Below are 23,361 nucleotides of genomic sequence, written 5' to 3' on the forward strand. Positions count from 1 at the left end.
AGTACGTTCCTCAACAGTGGTATCAGAGCCTAGGTTTTATGCGTTGACGTAATATGCACGAGTAGAACACAAGTGAGTTGTGGGTGATATAAGTCATACTGCTTACCAGCATGTCATACTTTGGTTCGGCGGTATTGTTGGATGAAGCGGCCCAGACCAACATTACACGTACGCTTACGCGAGACTGGTTTTACCGCCATGCTATGCACACAGGTGACTAGCGGGTGTCAGTTTCTCCAACTTTAGTTGAACCGAGTGTGGCTACGCCCGGTCCTTGCGAAGGTTAAAACAGCACCAACTTGACAAACTATCGTTGTGGTATTGATGCGTAGGTAAGAACGGTTCTTGCTCAGCCCGTAGCAGCCACGTAAAACTTGCAACAACAAAGTAGAGGACGTCTAACTTGTTTTTGCAGGGCATGTTGTGATGTGATATGGTCAAGACGTGATGAGATATAAGTTGTTGTATGAGATGATCATGTTTTGTTGAAGTTATCAGCAACAGGCAAAAGCCTTATGGTTATCTCTCTATTGCATAAGATGCAAGCGCCAAATAATTGCTTTACTTTATCGCTATGCGATAGCAATAGTTGCAAGAGCAATTGTTGGCGAGACAACCATGTGACGACACATTGATATAGATCAAGATGATGGAGATCATTGTGTCATGCCGGTGACGATGGAGATCATGACGATGCTTTGGAGATGGAGATCAAAGGCACAAGATGATGATGGCCATATCATGTCACATATTTTGATTGCATGTGATGTTTATCTTTTATACATCTTATTTTGCTTAGTTCGACGGTAGCTTTATAAGATGATCTCTCACTAATTATCAAGGTACAAGTGTTCGCCTTGAGTATGCACCGTTGCGAAAGTTCTTCGTGATGAGACACCACGTGATGATCGGGTGTGATAGGCTCTACGTTCAAATACAACAGGTGCAAAAACAGTTGCACACGCGGAATACTCAGGTTAAACTTGACGAGCCTAGCATATAACAGATATGGCCTCGGAACACGGAGACCGAAAGGTCGAGCGTGAATCATATAGTTGATGTGATCAACACAATGATGTTCACCATTGAAACTACTCCATCTCACGTGATGATTGGACATGGTTTAGTTGATATGGATCACGTGATCACTTAGAAGATTAGAGGGATGTCTGTCTAAGTGGGAGTTCTTAAGTAATATGATTAATTGAACTTTAATTTATCATGAACTTAGTCCTGGTAGTATTAGAATATCTATGTTGTAGATCAATAGCTCGCGATGTTGCTCCCAGTTTATTGTGTTCCTAGAGAAAAATTATGTTGAAAAATGTTAGTAGCAATGATGCGGATTGGATCCGTGATATGAGGATTATCCTCATTGCTGCACAAAAGAATTATGTCTTTGATGCACCGCTAGGTGACAGACCTATTGCAGGAGCAGATGCAGACGTTATGAACGTTTGGCTAGCTCAATATGATGACTACTTGATAGTTTAGTGCACCATGCTTAACAGCTTAGAATCGGGATTTCAAAGATGTTTTGAAAATCATGGACGATATGAGATGTTCCAGGAGTTGAAGTTAATATTTCAAGCAAATACCCAAGTTGAGAGATATGAAGTCTCCAACAAGTTCTATAGCTAAAAGATGGAGGAGAATAGCTCAAGCAGTGAGCATGTGCTCAGATTGTCTGGGTACTATAATCACTTGAATCGAGTGGGAGTTAATCTTCCAGATAAGATAGTGATTGACAGAATTCTCTAGTCACAATCACCAAGTTAGTAGAACTTCGTGATGAACTATAGTATGCAAGGGAATACGAAAACGATTCCCGAGCTTTTCATTATGATGAAATCGATGAAGGTAGAAGTCAAGAAAGAGCATCAAGTGTTGATGGTAGACAAGACCACTACTTCCAAGAAAAGGGCAAAGGGAAGAAGGGGAACTTCAAGAAGAACGGCAAGCAAGTTGCTGCTCAAGTGAAGAAGCCCAAGTCTGGTCCTAAGCCTGAGACTAAGTGCTTCTACTGCAAAGGGATTGGTCACTGGAAGCGGAACTGCCCCATGTTTTGGCGGATAAGAAGGATGGCAAAGTGAACAAAGGTATATTTGATATACAGATTATTGATGTGTATTTTACTAGTGTTCGTAGCAACCCCTCCGTATTTGATACTGGTTCAGTTGCTAAGAGTAGTAACTCGAAACGGGAGTTGCAGAATGAACAGAGACTAGTTAAGGGTGAAGTGATGATGTGTGTTGGAAGTGGTTCCAAGATTGATATGATCATCATCGCACACTCCCTATACTTTCGGGATTAGTGTTGAACCTAAATAAGTGTTATTTAGTGTTTGCATTGAGCATGAATATGATTTGATCATGTTTATTGCAATACAGTTATTCATTTAAGTAAGAGAATAAATTGTTGTTCTGTTTACATATATGGTTACACACCCAATGAAAATGGTTCGTTGGATCTCGATCATAGTGATACACATATTCATAATATTGAAACCAAAAGATGCAAAGTTAATAATGATAGTGCAACTTATTTGTGGCACTGCCGTTTAGGTCATATTGGTGTAAAGCGCATGAAGAAAAACCATGCTGATGGGCTTTTGGAATCACTTGATTATGAATCACTTGATGCTTGCGAACCATGCCCCATGGGCAAGATGACTAAGACTCTGTTCTCTGGAACATTGGAGCGAGCAATTGACTTATTGGAAATCATACATACTGATGTATGCGGTCCGATGAGTGTTAAGGCTCACGGCAAGTATCGTTATTTTCTGACCTTCACAAATGATTTGAGCAGATATGGGTATATCTACTTAATGAAACACAAGTCTAAAACATTTGAAAAGTTCAAAGAATTTCAGAGTGAAGTGGAGAATCATCGTAACAAAAATAAAAGTTTCTACGACATGATCGCAGAAGAAAAATATTTGAGTTGCGAGTTTGGCCTTCAGTTAAAACAACGTGAAATAGTTTCACTACTCACGCCACCTGGAACACCACAGTGTAATGGTGTGTCCGAACGTCGTTACCGTGCTTTATTAGATATGGTGCGATCTATGACGTCTCTTACTGATTTACCGCTATTGTTTTGGGGTTATGCATTAGAGACAGCTACATTCACGTTAAATAGGGCACCATCTAAATCCGTTGAGACGACACCGTATGAACTATGGTTTGGCAAAAAAACTAAGCTGTCGTTTCTTAAAGTTTGAGGTTGCAATGCTTATGTGAAAAAGTTTCAACCTGATAAGCTCAAACCCAAATCGGATAAGTGCATCTTCATAGGATACCCAAAAGAAAATGTTGGGTACACCTTCTATCACAGATCCGAAGGCAAGATATTCGTTGTTGACAATGGATCCTTTCTAGAGAAGGAATTTCTCTCGAAAGAAGTGAGTGGGAGGAAAGTAGAACTTGATGAGGTAACTGTACCTGCTCCCTTATTGGAAAGTAGTTCATCACAGAAATCTGTTCCTATGACTACTACACCAATTAGTGAGGAAGCTAATGATGATGATCATGTAACTTCAGATCAAGTTACTACCGAACCTCGTATGTAAACCAGAGTGAAATCCGCACCAGAGTGGTACGGTAATCCTGTTCTAGAGGTCATGTTACTTGACCATGACGAGCCTACAAACTATGAGGAAGCGATGATGAGCCCAGATTCCGTGAAATGGCTTGAGGCCATGAAATCTGAGATGAGATCCATGTATGAGAACAAAGTATGGACTTTGATTGACTTGCCCATTGATCGGCGAGCCATTGAGATTAAATGGATCTTCAAGAGGAAGACGGACGTTGATAGTAGTGTTACTATCTAGAAATCTAGAATTGTCGCGAAAAGGTTTTCGACAAGTTCTAGGTGTTGACTACAATGAGAGTTTCTCACTCGTATCTATGCTTAAGTTTGTCTGAATCATGTTATAAATTGCTACATTTTATGAAATCTGGTAAATGGATAAACAAAACTGCATTCCTTAATGGATTTATTAAAGAAGAGTTGTATATGATGCAACCAGAAGGTTTTGTCAATCCTAAAGGTACTAACAAAATATGCAAGCTCCAGCGATCCATCTATGGACTGGTGCAAGCATCTCGGAGTTGGAATATATGCTTTGATAAGTTGATCAAAGCATATAGTTTTATACAGACTTGTGGTGAAGCCTGTATTTACAAGAAAGTGAGTGGGAGCACTACATCAATTCTGATAAGTATATGTGAATGACATATTGTTGATCGGAGATAATGTAGAATTATTCTGCAAAGCATAAAGGAATGTTTGAAAGGAGTTTTTCAAAGAAAGACCTCGGTGAAGCTGCTTACATATTGAGCATCAAGATCTATAGAGATAGATCAATACGCTTGATAAGTTTCTTCAATGAGTACATACCTTGACAAGATTTTGAAGTAGTTCAAAATGGAACAGTCAAAGAAGGAGTTCTTGCCTGTGTTACAAGGTGTGAAGTTGAGTAAGACTCAAAACCCGACCACGACAGAAGATAGAGAGAATGAAAGTCATTCCCTATGCCTCAGCCATAGGTTCTATAAAGTATGTCATGCTGTGTACCAGACCTATTGTATACCCTACCCTGAGTTTGGCAAAGGAGTACAATAGTGATCTAGGAGTAGATCACTGGACATTGGTCAAAATTATCCTTAGTGGAATAAGGATATGTTTCTCGATTATGGAAGTGACAAAAGGTTTGTCGTAAAGGGTTATGTCGATGCAAATTTTGACACTGATCCAGATGACTCTAAATCTCAATCTGGATACATATTGAAAGTGGGAGCAATTAGCTAGAGTAGCTCTGTGCAGAGCATTGTTGACACAGAAATTTGCAAAATACTTACGGATCTGAATGTGGCAGACCCGTTGACTAAAATTCTCTCACAAGCAAAACATGATCACACCTTAGTACTCTTTGGGTGTTAATCACATAGCGATGTGAACTAGATTATTGACTCTAGTAAACCCTTTGGGTGTTGGTCACATGTCGATGTGAACTATGGGTGTTAATCACATGGTGATGTGAACTATTGATGTTAAATCACATGGCGATGTGAACTGGATTATTGACTCTAGTGCAAGTGGGAGACTGAACGAAATATGCCCTAGAGGCAATAATAAGGTTATTATTTATTTCCTTATATCATGATAAATGTTTATTATTCATGCTAGAATTGTATTAACCGGAAACATAATACATGTGTGAATACATAGACAAACAGTATGTCACTAGTATGCCTCTACTTGACTAGCTCGTTGAATCAAAGATGGTTAAGTTTCCTAGCCATAGACATGAGTTGTCATTTGATTAACGGGATCACATCATTAGGAGAATGATGTGATTGACTTGACCCATTCCGTTAGCATAGCACTTGATCGTTTAGTTTGTTGCTATTGCTTTCTTCATGACTTATACATGTTCCTATGACTATGAGATTATGCAACTCCCGTTTACCAGAGGAACACTTTGTGTGCTACCAAACGTCACAACGTAACTGGGTGATTATAAAGGTGCTCTACAGGTGTCTCTGAAGGTACTTGTTGGGTTGGCGTATTTCGAGATTAGGATTTGTCACTCCGATTGTCGGAGAGGTATCTCTGGGCCCTCTCGGTAATGCACATCACCTAAAGCTTTGCAAGCATTGCAACTAATGAGTTAGTTGCGAGATGATGTATTACGGAACGAGTAAAGAGACTTGCCGGTAACGAGATTGAACTAGGTATTGAGATACCGACGATCGAATCTCGGGCAAGTAACATACCGATGACAAAGGGAACAACGTATGTTGTTATGCGGTTTGACCGATAAAGATCTTCATAGAATATGTGGCAGCCAATATGAGAACCCAGGTTCCGCTATTGGTTATTGACCGGAGACGTGTCTCGGTCATGTCTACATTGTTCTCGAACCCGTAGGTTCCGCACGCTTAAGGTTTCGATGACAGTTATATTATGAGTTTATGAGTTTTGATGTACCTAAGGAGTTCGGAGTCCCGAATGAAATCGAGGATATGACGAGGAGTCTCGAAATGGTCGAGACGTAAAGATCGATATATTGGACGACTATATTCGGACATCGGAAAGGTTCCGAGTGATTCGGGTATTTTTCGGAGTACGGGAGAGTTACGGAAATTCGCCGGGGAGTATATGGGCCTTATTGGGCCATATGGGAATAGAGGGGAGAGGCCAAAAGGAAGGAGGCGCGCGGCCCCCCTCTGGTCCGAATTGGACAAGGGGTGCAGCCCCCTTTTTCTTGTTCCTCTCCCCCTCTTTCCTTCTCTCCTACTCCAACAAGGGAAGGAGGAGTCCTACTCCCGGTGGGAGTAGGACTCCCCCCTTGGCGCGCCCTCCTCCTAGGCCGACCGCCTCCCCCTTGCTCCTTTATATACGGGGGCAGGGGCACCCCATAGACACAACAATTGATCATTGATCTCTTAGCCGTGTGCGGTGCCCCCCTCCACCATAATCCTTGATAATATTGTAGCGGTGCTTAGGCGAAGCCCTGCGACGGTAGAACATCAAGATCATCACCACGCCGTCGTGCTGACAGAACTCTTCCCCGACATTCTACTGGATCGGAGTCCGGGGATCTTCATCGAGCTGAACGTGTGCTAGAACTCGGAGATGCCGTAGTTTCGGTGCTTGATCGGTCGGGCCGTGAAGACGTACGACTACATCAACCGCGTTGTTATAATGTTTTCACTTTTGGTCTACGAGGGTACGTAGACAACACTCTCCCTCTCGTTGCTATGCATCACCATGATCTTGCGTGTGCGTAGGATTTTTTTGAAATTACTACGTTCCCCAACAGGATTATCAAATCCTTAATGGCTAGTTCGGCCACCCTATGCAACTCCACCAGCTGTTTCAGCTGATCGGTGAAGGACACGGGATGCTCCGGCGCCTCATACTGCGACCAGAATAGCCTATCCGTGGAATCCCCTCCTTCGGCTCGATAGGACTCCACGGCATCGGATACACTGCATGGCAAATCCGCAAAGGCCCCTGGGGAACTCCGAACTCGAGTTAGTAAAAGGTACTGCTTCTCCGCATACTTGCTTTGCATCTTAAATGCCTTACCCGCTGTGATCTTCTTGGCCTCCTGGATCTCCTGGAGGGCGGCCTGGGCCTCATTCCGGGCAGTTTCTGTGCTTTGACGAGCCTTGGCGAGTTCGGTCCCTTGAACCGACGCATCATGCTCCAAGGTCTCACATTTTTTCACCGCATCCTGGGGCTCCTGGCGGACTTCTTTGACCCGGGCCTTGAGCTTCTTACGGGCGGCCTGCTGCTGGACAACCTTCTCCTTGGCCTCACCCAGGGCCTTCTTCAGGGCCCCGACCTTGGTCGCGGCTTCTGCACATATAACGATACCGCTGTCACTACACAACGCTTATCCTCTCCCGAACATATAGCAAGTCGTTCCTCACCTTGCTTCTTTTGGAGCCGAACCTTAATCTCGTCGAGCTCATTCTCGGACCGCTCCAGCTTCCGCTTCAGCTCGGAGACCTCGACAGTATGCAAGGTCGCGGCCAACAGCGACGCCTGCTTATTCATACATATTTGGTTAATCTCCTACAATAAGAGGTTGATCCTCTATCCGGTTCTTCTTGCCGAACTCTGGACAGTGTCTCAGGGGCTCCTGAATACATGGGGTTTTCCTCTTTCTATGTCACTTACCTCGAAACCCGTCAACAGATTGCTGCAGGCTTCGTCTAGTCCACTCTTGGCGGACTAAACCTTCTCTATCATAGCACCCATAAGGACACAGTGCTCGTCCACAACGGAGGCGCCTCATAGCACCTCCATCAGGTCATCCAACGCCACTGGGTGGACAGGGTCCACTGGTGGAATTAGCACACACCCCTCCTTTGAAGGAGGGCGCTCGCCTGATTCCGGAGCCATATGGATCTCCAGAATCGTATCCGGCTGAGGGCCAAACTCAATACGGCCCTCTTCGCCGGTCTCCTTGGGGATCTACTCCCCCATCTGCCAGGCAGCGGAGGTCCCGCCTTGTGGCGCCCCCCGGACAATGTCCTGAGCTCCTCCCTACGGAGCGGCCCTCCGGTATAACACTTCGGTGTCGTCCCTGGCCCCGGGGGAGCAAGCAGGCGGTGGCGACATGCTCGCCATCTCCAACGGAGCCAGCGAACCTCTAGATGAGGAATGCTGGGTAAGGTCATGGGCCGGATTGCAAAGTTATGGATTAACCATGTTAGCATAACAAAAAGGGCTGGATATGCGCGTAAATGAGCCATGTCGCTTACGATGCGGCCCGAGGCCTAGTACGGGGGCATTGTTCCGGACTACTGTCAATGTCCCATGCGGTGTTGACCGCTGGGGCGTCCTTCCCCTATTTGGGCGTTCTCGCCTCCAGATGTGATGGGGCCACCCTCTTCTTCTTCTTCTCCTCGGGAGGAGGGTTGTTTTCCTCCTCCTCCTCTTCCTCGTCATTGTCCTCGGGGACGGAGGAATGGGCCTCGTCGTCTTTGGACGTCGCGTCCGAAGTGCCCTTACGACGGGGGCCACTCTTGGCCCCCTTGGCCTTCTTCTTGGCCTTCTTCTCCGGCGCCGTATATGGCGCCGGCACCAGCATCCTCGCCAAGCGCGGGATGACTGGTTCCTCGGGCAGCGGCGCCGGACACTGGATCCGCTGCGCTTTCTCCACCCAGTCCTGAAGGAGCAATACTAAATCTCAGACATCATCCTCGAAACATTCAAGTTGGGAATACGTCAAAAGAAACATACCTCGTTGATGGGGCATTTACAAATGTGACCACAGTCTGAGTCCGTGGCCGGTGGCTTCTCGTTGCCCTTAAAGAGCAACTTCCAGGCCCCTTCATGAGAGGTGTCGAAGAGCCTTCACTACAAAAAAATACACTTCCGTGATGATACGTGTTTGTCACAGTAGGTCGCGTTTTTTGTCATGCATGTACATCCATGACGATTTTATGATAGAATCAAGATAGTCATACCTGTGCTGTCGTAGAAGTGTTCCATGACATTACCAAAATTATCATCACGGAAGTGTCCACTTCCAAGACGATAAATCGCGCGTCACAGAAGTGCTTTCGTCAAGGGTAACCGACACGTGACATCCACCGTAACGGAACGCCGTTAAGCTATCGGGTCGGGATTTGGATCCGCTAACCCGTTAACAGCCCCGACCAATGGGAAATTTTCACGTGTAAAATTCTTATTGGCCGGACGAAACACGTGTCAGCTCGTCAGTGGGTCAGATAGGCGCCTATGATATGTTGACACGTGCCACGGCGCACCACTGGCCCATTTAGCTTACAAAGCCGGCCCGTTTGACTTGGTCAAAAGTTAATGGGCTGGCCCATGAAAAGCCTGTTAACGGTCTCTTCGCAAATAGCCCATTTTACGGCCCATTAACTCACGACCCGTTAGGCCCTAAAGGAAATCGGCCCAACAACGTCATGTGAGCCGTCGAATATAACACCAGCCCATTTCACTTTCGGCCCATGTATGGCCCATGACGTCTTTCGGCCCATATGAGGCCTTCGTATCTTTCGGCCCTTTACAGGCCCACGGTGACTCTAGCCCATAATGAACAGTAATTTTCTTTATACCCGTTAACGGCCCGTGATTTACATGGGCCATTTCCAGCCCGTGTTACACTACAAAAAAATACACTTCCGTGATGATACGTGTTTGTCAAAGTAGGTCACGTTTTCTGTCATGCATGTACATCCATGACGATTTTATGACAGAATCAAGATAGTCATACCTATGTTGTCGTAGAAGTGTTCCATGACATTACCAAAATTATCATCACGGAAGTGTCCACTTCCATGATGATAAATTGCGTGTCACAGAAGTGCTTTCGTCAAGGGTGACTGACACGTGGCATCCACCGTAACGGAACACCGTTAAGCTATCGGGTCGGGTTTTGGATCCGATAACCCGTTAATAGCCCCGACCAATGGGGTTTTTCCACGTGTAAAATCATCATTGACTGAAGGAGACACGTGTCAGTTCCGCGTTGGCACAAGTGTCACTCATCCAATGGGCGAGACGCGCCTATGATATGTTGACACGTGGACCGCCCCATCAAGTTTAAATGAGCCGGCCCAACTGAAGGCCCACAAGATTTTGCGGACCATAATGGGCCAGCCCAGCTAAAGGCCCACGAGATTTTTCGGACCATAATGGGCTGGCCGAGTTAAAGGCCCACAAGATTTTGCAGGCCATAATGGGCTGGCCCAGGTAAAGGCCCACAAGATTTTTGTGTGCCATAATGGGCCGGCCCAGGTAAAGGCCCACAAGATTCTTGCGGATAATAATGGGCCGGCCCAGCTAAAGGCCCACGAGATTTCGCCGACATTAATGGGCCGGCCCAGCTGTAGGCCCACAAGATTTTGAGGACCCTAGTAGGCCGGCCTATTAACTGGTTGCCATGTTTTGGGCCAAATGTCAGCCCATATTTGATCCGGTCCATTAATGGTCTGCCACGCTCCGGGCCTAATAGTGGCCCATATGAGATCCGGCCCGTTAAAAGCCTAACACGTTCTGAGCCAAATTACGGCCGAGATCAGGTCCGGCCCTTTAAGAGGCTTTGGGCTCAATTATGGCCCATATCAGATTTGGCCCGTCAACTGGACACTATGCTTTTGGGCCCACTTGCTAAAGGCCACTTAGTAATTCGACCTGATATTAGTTTTGACCTGTTAAGGGCCCGTTTAACATTTCGGACCTATATTAATTTCGGCCTGTTAAAAGCCCGTAATATAGTTGGGCCTAACTACGGCCCGTTTTGCATCCGGCCTGCTCGCAACCGATATCTGATTGGGCCAAACAAGGACCGAGACAATTTTGGCCTGCTAAAAGCCCGTGATTTGATTCGCACAATCATGGGCAGGGGTTCATTTGGCCGATTTACTGCGAAGACATGATATATATACAATAAAATAACTACAGCATCGTGAATAAGAAAAAACCTAGACTATACAATAAAGAAATTACGACATATTACATGCAGGGCATCAAAGTTCGCCACTATGATAATAAAGCACAAGCGGACAGTAGATTACATACACTGGGCATCAAAGATCGCCACCAGTGCAAATAAACACGCCGACAAAATAATATACAAAACCGACAACACTTCAATAGAGTTCAAGAAAGGTTAGCCCTGCTGGGGAGCTGCAGCGCAAGCAGCTAAGCAAGATGATGAGACTGCGCTTGTTCAACACTTATATCTTCCTCACTCTGAAAGATAAACAAGTAGACAGATGACAGGTTTTGCACACAAAAGTATCTGTGCTGACAATTCATCACATTTCTTATTGACGAATAAAGTGACATAGTTTAAAATTGCATTAACACAATATGGTATTGTTCAGGTCAAGACATGGCAGGAAATGACATTGTGAAGGAGTTGGCAGCTTCACGACACCACTGGATTACAGATCAAGAACTCATAAGTATCAATGGTTAGTGTGCTGTCAATTTATACCATTTCAGATTGGCAAATAAAGAGACGGTTTAAATAATTGTAGAATGATATGACATTGTTCATAGTTAAGACATTGCAGAATATGACATTGTGCTGTAGTGGGTAGGTTCACCACACCACTGGATTACAGACGAAGAACAGAAGCATACATGCAGTGCAAAAGAAGATCACTTGCTCTGTATAGTTTATATGGTATGAAGAAGGAACTTGGTTGTACAACTGAAAACTTAAATTGAGAAAGGACAAACTTTTGTTTATGAACTACATAATAAACTTTAAAAAGCAATTTGATGCAAACACCAAAAATAAACAGCTGTTGCAGTCATGCCTAACCAAATATATACAACAAAGTTTGAAGGCTTGAGATGGAAAAACTTACATTATTGGTGAAGACAGGCTCTATAAAGGCCTTGTCCATGCTGATGGGGGGGGGGCAATTCAAGAAGTTTACCACAGAATCTTCTTCAAAAGCATTGCCTTTATTCTACATTTTGTTAAGAGTAAATATAGATGTGATAATATACGAAAAAATGGAGAATATTTAAGATAAGATGAAGAGTGATGCTACATAACCAAGTAGCTATAAATGTAAGTGCAGCGATACAGGCAAAAGGTACAGCCAAGAGCAATGCACAGCTAAACTTCTTCAGTACCAACCTTATGGTAAGAGTAAATATAGATCTGATGTGTAGAAAATGGAGGGCAAAGGAAAATAAGCTGCAGAGTGATGGTACATGAACAACTACCTGTCATTATAAGTACACTGATAAAGGACAACATGTACTTACAAGAACAATGCAGAGCTAAAAAACATTGGCATTGGATATATTCTACACTAATGTAACCATTCATACAGATCAGATAATTTGGAGCGAACAATTGATAAGCAAGCTATCATGCATACTGCTGTCACATAATGAACCAGGTATGTATGCAAGTACAGTGATACAGGACAACAGGTACTAACAAGAGCAAAGCAGCGGGCAACATATTTGCGATATCCTGTCGTTCTTGTCAAACCGGAATTCTTCTTCGAGCAGATTTCCTGCAAAAAAGATCCGTAAGGCACATGCGGAAAAGTAGAAGTTCAAATTGTCATGTGATTTCATAGACAGTACCTCATCCTGGGAACGAGACCAGTGCATAACAAGGTTTTTCCATTCAATGTCTTCTAAATTTAGCACAGGAGACTTCACCGGAAATTCGTTTATAGACTTGCCATCAAAGTGTGATTTCCTCAGGTAACACCGATACTGCTGCAATGCTTCCTTGAAAAGCACAAGCAAGCTTTGCTCGTCATGACTATCCAGATTGACCCTCGCCTAGTTACAACAATGTAATGTAAATCATTGATGTGTTCAATCAGCAGAAAACAGGAAAATAATAACCATGAATAATAGCACTTACACGTAAGTTGGACAGGAAGATGTGAAAATGGTGTTTGTCTTCACAATAATCTTCCCATGATGGGAATATATGCACGTAGTCCCTAACAACATTGAAAGCATTGTCTTTTAAACTGGGAATAAATGGAATGGGGTTCCAATCTGCAGGAATTGGCCGTCTCTGCAGTTGGGATAGGTCTTCGGCCGGTGGACTTGCTGTACTTTTTGCTGGAGTGGGATTTTTCTGTGGTACAGCTGGTGCTATGGCAAATGAAATCGGTATACCTTTTGCTGGAGTGCAGGTCCTGTGTGGTGGGGCTAGTGGTGTGGCCAGTGAAGTATGGGTACAGTCTGCTGGAGTCGGTCCTACGTTTTGTGTCACTGGTTGTACAGCCAATATAAGTGGGGTGTTGTCTGATTTCTCCGGCACCACCACGTTTTTCAAGGACTTTGCTGGTGCTCCTTCAGGTTCGGCAATCACCCTCTTCCTTTTTGATGTCTGATGCACAAGAACAACATTTGAGTGGAAAAACATGGTATGATGACAGATGGAATATGTATTGATAATGGATGGGCATGGCATCTCGACATATATGATGAGTAAACTAAGCAGATGGCGGTGCAACAAAGTAGAAGAAATGCAAGACAACATATGCAAGATACCCGCAATCAATAAAACATTGCCAAATTAGAACAGGCACCTTGATGGGTGAACAGGACAGGCCATCTGCCTTTGACTCCTCGAGGTTAGAATAGTCATTAGGATCATATTCTGAACAAGAATCAACAGGTGGGGAGCGTATGAGTTTCATTGCATCCAGAATGGCACTCAATGCCTTGGTGCCAATTTTGTAAGTCATTGCAGTGTTTAGCTTCAAGAGTGGACTGCTGCTAGTGCGACACAAAGCAGCTACACAGATCATAGTGTAGATATAACGGGAAAACCTTAAGCATCAGAGTAAAATCAGCAAAGTGGAACTTGCTGGAATATATGTGCTAGTATTGCCGGTACGGCTAGAAAGGCTTCGGATACCAGCTCTCTTCAAGTGAAGGTGCGGTACTGTTAATATCAGTGTAACTCTCAAAGGCGACACAGCTCCCCGCATTTCCTTGCTATTCTTATAGGATTCAAGTGGGCAGGCCACTACAAATCCTATTCCTATGTTTACAAGATCCTACGAATCAAAGAGGCTCAAAGTGTCCATCACAACCGACCGTATAGACCTCTACACTGCAAATGTCCCTGCTCATCTTCAGTACAAGGAACATACTGTACTACTATCATACTCCCTCCGTTCCAAAATATAAGTCTTGGTAGAGATTTCCACTATGGATCACATACAGATGTATCCAGATACATTTTAGAGTGTAGATTCACTCATTTTGCTCCATATGTAGTCCATGGTGGAATCTATACAAAGACTTGTATTTAGGAACGGAGAGAGTACATATTAAAGAAGAACGGAAGAGGAACATGGTAAAGAAGAGCAAGCAGATTTTGGATAATAAAATGTTGGTTGCGCAGTGCCCACACATGATGAACCAGAGCGCATTAAGAATGCAACTCCCAGCTGTCTCTCGACCATTTCAGGCGGTTGGATGAAGATCCTACGTCTCCTAACCCTTCTTCTTCCTTGTCTCTGATTCTTCCCATACAGAACACCGCACGGGCCGCCGGCCGGACCATCGGCCCCCACCGCCTGTGTTCCTCCGCCACCCCACCCCACCCCCCAACCCCACCCGCGTCGAGTTTTCTTCGTTCGGCGAGGCCCCACAACCACCCGAGCCCCTTCGATCGCACCGGCGAACTCCGGCGAGCTCTGAAAAATCGACTGACCCGATTTTGAAATTTAGTCTACTGTGATTTAACTAGTGTGGAATATAAAAGGGGAAAACCATAAGCATTGGAGTATAGTGTTGAGCGTGCCATGGCGGATCTGAAGGTGCAAACCGGACAAAGGCAACTTCGCAACCAAGACAAGAAATCAGAGTAAAGCAGTGGCGATCTATTTTCTTGCTGTGATAAATAAGTTGAGCAGATACGAAAGAGTACCGCCTCTGGTGCGGCGCCGTGTACGCATCTGCTGAGAATTTGACGGTGCTGCGGTAGCGATGGCTGTCGGCGGCGTGGAAGCAGATCTAGGAGGGTAGACGGTGGCGGCGGGGCGCGGTGGACGAGACGGTCGTAGGAGCGGCGCCGGCAAGGTGGACGACGGCGGGGATGAAGCGAGAGGACGGTATGCAAGGATCCCGGTCCGAAGCCGTGGATGAGAGAGGTCGATCTCTTATAATGGACAGCGGCGTCGGGGTATCAGCTCCGGCATGGTGGAGGAGGACGACGGTGGATGGGGTGGCGGACGGCGGAGGAGGGTGGGGTGGAGAGGGTGTTTTGGCGCCCACGGAGTACGAATGGGGAAAAGGGAGGTAGAGAGGAAGGGGGAACCATGTATTCAGGGCGCGCTTGTCTCAAATGCGAGGAAATTTACAAACTTAGCCCCCGTTTCAAATTTCTACTACATCACAGCAACATTAGTCGGTTGGGGATAGGACGGTAATCTCGCATACACCGAATATTTGCCGACGAGAGTTTGTTTTTGGCGCCCACCGTGTATGAATATGAATCGGGGAGGGAGTCGATTTCGGCCGAGGACACACTGTGTTTTGGCGCCCACCGTGTATGAATCCGGGTGAGAGGCGGTTACGTCACGTTTGGGTGAAATTACAAACCTACCCCTATCGAAACCTATAGAAATCCAGCAGATAGGCTTTGCGTGGCAGGGATAGGCAGTAGTGATTTCCATCTCGCAGATTTTGGTTTCGGGCGGTTACTGCGACTTTCCCCGCTTCGTTCAAATTTTGCAGAGTGCACGTTTACCGTGCCAACTCAATTCGAATCCCGTTTGTATTCTATTTTTTTCGGGCGGGATCCATTTTCAATTGGAATTACATTCTATATACATCATTTTTTATATATACTTTCAAAAGCACAACAAAGAATTCTGCTCCTTTATATGTATAATATGATTTACAAATACAACGATCTCGAAATCTTAAGGTTGAATTCGAAAAAATTTAACCAAATTATGTTCTACTAAAATGTATGGATCAGTAATATCTACATATTAAATAACATAGATGTGCGTGAATTCATATGAGTATGCATGTTTGATAGATCAATTTTGGTTCGAGTATGGATTACATGTATCATCATCTCGAATTCAAATATTTGAATCCCTTTTTTGTTCACTCCTTTCACGCCCATCTCTCTCGCATGCATGCTCCTTCAGGTAGCTATCACTCTCTTTTCTCCAGCTCACCCGCACGCTCACTTCATGTTTCTCCTATCCTCGCAAACATGGTCTCTCGACGTCTCCCTTGAGAAGTGTCACACTCTCCCTATCATTATACATTACACGGTTTTCATTATCTCTCACGTCTCTACTGTTCTCTGGTATCACTCGGTACCTAAGCTTTCTTTTTCACCGCCACACACACAGTCTCCACTCGTCTTTCACTTTGTCTTTCTCTCTATGGGATTCTCTCACACACCCTATATGTCTCTACATATGACTCATACCACTAAAATTACTCTCTCTCTCTCTCCTGTAGACACAACATTTGTTGCGGTCTCCTTTTCGTCTCCATCCCAGACTGACATTATTCATTTGTTTACCGATCAGACAACCCCGACTACCGTCTCCTCTCTCTCTCTCACAGACACACACACACAACTCCTGCTTCCACTCCCCTTCCCGACTACCGTCTCTCTCTCTCACACACAAAACTCTCGCTTTCGCACCCCGACTCGTATTTCTCTCACAAACATTTATCGACTAGCTAGCCTCTAGATAGGTTTATACACCCGCACACTCGTGCTTCCACCATCGCATACATGTCTCTCTCCCGCTCCTTGTATCTATGTAGATTTTTCTTCCCTTCTTGAGACACGCCCTCTCGATCGTGCACACACACACTATCGCCTCATTTTAAGCTGATACCTATCGCACACACACTCCTTGTGTCTTTGTCACACATGCACTCCGTCCTCCTCCACTCTCCCTCTCTCTCACACACACATGGGCTTTTTGCAACAACTAGCAAGATGCCCATGCGTTGCACGGAACATCAAGATGCATTTGTATGAGTAGTTTATCTTGTGGGGGAAAAGGATGAACGAGGGAAGGCCTTATTTGCAAATGTGGAGAGGGGTGTGGGTATCTTTTTGCAAAATTGCCATAGTTTCCTTCCTATCCGTCAGATATAGATCGGACGGCCTATATTGCAGGATGGCAGGCACACGATCATCACCGACAATGCTTTTTATAAGAGTAGGGATAAAAAATAGAGTTGGTGATGATGGTGGGCCTGCCATCCTGCAATGTAGGTCGTCCGATTTATATCTGACGGATAGGAAGGAAAATATGGCAATTTACCCGCACTCTTCACCACATTTGCAGATAAGGCCTTCCCTCGTTCATCCTTTTCTCCCACAAGATCTTGATGTTCCGTGCAACGCACGGGCATCTTGCTAGTAAGAGTAGAAATTAGACATATACCACTTCTCGAATCTTGAAACCAACAACATTCCTCCCTTATCTCATCAAAACCGCCAAAGGAATATATTTTGAGTGAAACATAACATATTTTTAGTGATATACGTATTTCAAAACTAGACTTTTTTTCTATCAAATCGGTGAATATGTATTAATCTACTTTGATCGTGTGGCAACGCATTGGCACATTGCTAGTAGTTATTATAATTTTTTGGACACCAGACAAACGGTGGAGTACATATACGAAGAGAAGAGGCGCACGCACGCAGTCGGCCTCTCGCTGTCTCGCACACATGAGTGTTACGTAAAGGCGACGTTAACAAATAAACCCTAAAACCCTAGGTGCACGATTGCTGCATTCGCGGGTACCGGGTACGTGGTGGAGCACCTTTGTAGGAATAGTCAGCTCGCGTGATAATTTGATCCGTAGGAGTTGATGGTCGGGACCACAGGTGAACGACTTGGAGCGCGGTGGCTCGCCAGTTGCCACAGATCGAGTAGCCACGTTTAAAATATCGTTTTTAGCGGGGTTAAGAGTTCCGATTTTCAATGGCGCGTTATAAGTAGTAAGTAGTTTTTAGAACGATTGGTATGGAGCGAAAATGGAATTCATAGTACTACGTACCTCCTTGGCGTATGGTTGTATGGTTTTTTTTGCGATGGAGGTTGTATGGGTTTATGTTGCGAGATGTTGAACCTGGTAGTTCTAGGGCAAATACTATGGTTTAGATTTAGATGCTGGTTTTCAGTAATGAAAATCGGAAGGGGAAACCCTTCTTTGATTAAAAAAACTACTACCTCCATTCTGGTTTACTAGTCCCCATCGTACTTTGGGTCAAAGTTTGTCCACGAATTTTACTTGTAAAATGTGAATGGAAAACGAGATTTTGTTATACCCAAACAAAAAAGGACTGGAGGGAGTGATTGCTCTGACACGGACGCGACCTCTCATAGCGCAGGCATTGAACCGGCGCGCCGGCCAAGAGGGCCGCACTCGCTGCAGGCCCGGCTGAGCACGCCTCCTCGCCGCGTGCAACCAGCTTAAGACTGCCCCGCCTGCCTTCATTGAATCCCGCGTGTGCCGGCAACACGTCCTTCCGCGAGCCGGCAGGCATTTTAGAACACAAAAAATGACTAAAATATAATTAATTTACGCATGGTCTTGACTTGTTGTGCTCGCACTGGTAGCAGGAACTAGTAGAGGATTTTCTTTATTTATAACTCTCCTCACATTTTTTTGGCTTTGAAGTGAATCATGGTTGTGGACATTATGTATGAATGTGCAGATATCTGTGAACATGAGTTTGATGTGGAAGTTGAACTTGGAATGTCGGGCTTGCGCGTGAACTATACCATGTCCAATGCTTCGTCTGTTATTGTTTGGAAAGTAATTGTTGTTATTACATGACCCGAAAAAAACATTTTGTGCCACATCAGTAGATGCACGGACATCACAACAGGCATGCTGACTGGATAAACATTTGAACCTAGCTATTATGAAGGAAATTTTGTATTGACAACAGTTTTAGATAGCAGGAGACGCCTAGCCTGCTCTGCCTCTGCTAGCTTATTTCTGGCTTCTTCCATCTCTTCTTTGGCTTGGGTGAAGAGAGCATCTGATTGCTCTTTTCGCTTCTTCAGGAACTCAGCTACATTCTCAAGGGCTGCTGCACGCTTTCTTTCAGCCTTTACTAATGCCACGAGGACACGAACAGCTGACGACTCCACCTGGCTTGTGTGTAATCCAGCATCATCTGGGAATTTGCACCTTGTGTCTAATCCAGCATCATTAGGGAACTGGCACCTTGTGTGTAATCCAGCCTCATTTTGGAAACATGATCTCGAGGTTGACCATACTTCCCTCCTCGCAGGAACTGCATCCTGACATGAAGTTACTTCTTTTTTAGATCAATACTCAGAGCAACCTAGATCCATTTAGTAGAAGCCAGATAAACAGAACTCGGAGAAGTGAATTCAAAAGGAAAAAAAATAAAAACAGACTACAAGGTGAGAACACCCACTTCCTACATCAAGCTAAAAACGAAAGCATTAGGACGATTAAGACTCTTCTTATTACACATTGAAGAACACCACACTTAAGAGAAATAGAAACTACAACATATACACATCGAAGAACATGAGGCTACACGAAAGTAATTGAAAGGGTGTTACTTACCAAAGCTCGTTTTACAGGTTCGGTGCAGCTCCTCTTTAACTTGCCACGCTCCTTGAAGATGTCCCAAATATCCCGTGTTTGGTCTTCATTGCTCCTCTGCATGTTCGCACTCGTGTTTTTAAAATCTCAACATGGCAAGAAAAATATACTACTAGTAATACTCACGCATCTTGTGGGCAACATTAAAGCACTCGTCTGCCATGTTAGAGCATCTCCAACAGAATCGCAACACGCGACGCTTTAAAAAATCGTTCACAGTGCTGAGATTGAGAAGTAGAACTAGAGAGTAGAGGATAGTTCTCAACATAGATAGATAAAAAAGATAATTCAACTACTCCTCGTCGTTCGACTCCTCCTCGGTGATGTCCTCCTTCGACTCTGACTATAGGCGTGAATATACCGATCGTTGTCGGATTCCCAGGGCAACCTTGCTCCTAGCCTCATGTTGAATTGAGCGTCCGCTTTTCGCCTACGCTTGTCCTCGCAATAGGCGGCTCGCTCCGCCCTCCTCTTATCCCTCTCCGCCCTCCTTTGCGCGTAGAACTTGCACTCGTTGATGATGTCCTACGGGAAGTGTTGGCGCCACAGCGCCATGGCTTCCTCGTCCATCTCGGCGATGCCGAGATGGTGCTCCCGCCTCCGGTTGTCACGACGGTCCTCGTTGGTGCTAAGCCGCGGCAAAGGCACGAGCTCCTGCACCCGCTCCCGTGTTGGCACGTTGGGGATGTTCAATGTTCTATGAGGCCACCGGAGGCGCCACACCGCCGCGTCGTACGCGCGGGCGGCCTCGTTGGCAGCGTCAAAATTGCCGAGGCCGAGGCACATCCTGTGGAACCAGATCTCGACGGAGAAGCCGCCGGAGGGGCGCGTGCGGACGCCGCGGTATCCCCAAGTTTCCCGGCGACGCGGCGGCATGGTGGTGCGAAGGCGAGGCAAAAAATAGCGGGGAGAGAGCGATGGTGAGGCACAGAGTGGGGAGAGAGTGGTGGCAAGGCACAGAGCGGTGGGAGGGCATTGGATTTTATAAAGCGCGCCGGACGCCGCGCGCCAAAACTAGCGCACGCCCGGCCTCTTTTTCCCGTGCGCGCGCGATCCTTTCCCGACGTCTCTGCTATCTCTACTCTCTTCTCTACTGTTATATTTATTTTATATTTTATATTTATCTCTACTTCCTTTACTGTCTACTTTTTTTCTCTATACTTTTTTTCTTGCAATATAGGCCGTCCGATTTATATCTGACAGATAGGAAGGAAACAAATGGGAATTTTGCAAAAAGATACCCGTACCCCTCTCCAGATTTGCAAATAAGGCCTTCCCTCATTCATCCTTTTCTCCCACAAGATAAACTACTCATACAAATGCATCTTGATGCGTGCAACGCATGGGCATCTTGCTAGTTCTAAAAACCTTTCCATCATTTCCCACACTACTGTTTGCAAATGAAAAACCTACCCAAGCACAGCGCGATACAGGAGCGACGCACAATTACAAGCTGATATTCTGTTGGACAATGGAGGCTATAACCAATTACTTTTACGGGAACAATAGCACCCAGGAAATTTGAAGGGTAGGTATGAACAAAATTGGAACTGCACATGTACTGCTAAGTGATTCAATACACACATTACCAATCGAGGAGGAGAACGATGGTCGCGGCGGCCTCTGTGAGTCATGGTCGGCAACGGGAGTCAGTTCATTGTCCACGACGGTGGTACTTCTGCGCTTGGCGTCGGCTTCCGGGAAGCAGATCCGAGACCGTGGAAGACGATGCCGGGGAAGAGGCTCCGTGTACGACGACGACGGTGGACCGGCTCCAGTGCGGCGTACGAGGTCGTCGATGAGGCAGATGCGCTGCGGTGGACGAGTGCGCCGATGTAAAGGGGAGGAGCACGAAGGCTGCGGTGCCGTGGAGAAGTCTATTTTGCGGTGGGGATAGAAAATGGGGAGTATTCAGGTGTACTACTCTGGGTGCCGGGGTGGGGTTGGCTGGGTAGGGTGAACCTGAAGTTACGAAAACAGCCCCCTACCAAGCGTCATCCGTAGGCCTGTTCCGAAGGCTATGATGGTAACTTCCCACTGCTCGAATCAGGGTCGCGGGAGATTTTCCCGCCGACCTCAAAATTTTGTGACACTGGACTCCCCGTGTGGCGTGTTGAGTGATTCGGCTAAGCAACTAGCGAGTAGTAGTAGTAAACTCTGCATATTAGGTTTGACCGAAGTCAAACTTCCTAAAGTTTGACCAAGTTTATAGAAAAATATAAACATTTACCATAACAAATATGTATGATGTGAAAGTACATTCAATAATGAATCTAATGGTATTTATTTGTTATTGTATATGTTAATATTTTTTGTTATAAGCTTTCTGAGAGTTTACAAAACTTGACTTTGACCAATGCTAATACGCGGACTTAAATAAAAACGGAGGGAGTACACATTTGTTTTCTTAGTTTGTAGTGAACTAATCATTTGTTGAAATTGTGAAATAAATATATTAGGCTATTGACTTCGAATGTAATGGTCTATACAATTCAATAGTTACAATCATTGTCGAATCCCAAGATGTATACAAGGTCTATAGTACTTCACAACATGCTCAAACTCACATAATCCCAGTCAAATGAGAATCTAAATGCATTTCATAGTTATTACTTTGTAGGATGCAACAAAAACAACCATAACTCTACATCAGCCATTATAGAAGCAACATTTTGACATATCCCAATGTGTGAATGAAACGTGCAGAGAGAGCTTTTGAAGATGGAGCAGATAGGGCGGGAAAGATTGTATGTATGTGGACGAGAGAGTAGGAGACAAACCTAACGAGACAGAGAGAGAGAGATAGAGAGAGAAAGAGAGAGGAAGAAGTTAGGTCTGTGAGAAAGATGGAGACATGTAATATACATGAGATGCGTGTGCATCTGGATTCTGTATACGTGGAAGGAGAAGAGACAACATGTTTGATGAGAGAGCTGGAAAAACATGGACGAGAGGGGAAGGATCTCGTGGGTTGAGGGATTGACAATTTTGTGCGGGGGAGAGAGGGATTGGTAATTTTGTGCAAGAGAGAGAGAGAGGGTGGGGGGAGGAGTCAGTCAGCCGTCGTCACATCACCCTGCTTCCAAATGACCCCGCATTCTCTAGCGCGGTGTGGTCGCCGTCTTCGATCTGCTCGATGCCCTCTTTGAAGATTGAGGTGTTGTGCATGTTGGGGTGCAAAGAAGCACAAGCGAGAGTGGTCGCCGTATAACCTTGGATGGGGATGAATTGTGTGCTCGGGGGAGTGTGTGTGTGTGTGTTGTGCTGCGTGTGTCTCTCTGTGTGTGTGTGTGTGTGTCAGATATTGAGAGAAAACAAACCTAAGGAGAGAAATGGGTATTCACGAAGAGATTGTGCGGGCCTTGAGGTGGGCAGGGGCCGGGTGAGGGTGTCAAAATGTGCGCGTTGATGCATGTGTTGCATGCGACCGTGCGAGGGACGGACGAATCGAGAGAGATGGTTGTTGTGTTACGGATGCTCCTCTCTCTGTCTCTCTCTCTCCCTCTCTCTCTCTCTCACACACACACACAAGTAAACTAGAAGACCGTTCTCTCATGTATACACAACGTATCGGCATCTGTCTATGTCTCACTCATGCATGATCATTTGCACATTCACACCTCTCTATGTCTGTATCACACGCACACCGTCTCCACATTGCCCTTCCGCCACAACACACATATGGACACATACACACGTTCTCTCTCA

Source organism: Triticum aestivum, chromosome 5A (assembly GCF_018294505.1).
Source record: "Triticum aestivum cultivar Chinese Spring chromosome 5A, IWGSC CS RefSeq v2.1, whole genome shotgun sequence".
NCBI lineage: Eukaryota > Viridiplantae > Streptophyta > Magnoliopsida > Poales > Poaceae > Triticum > Triticum aestivum.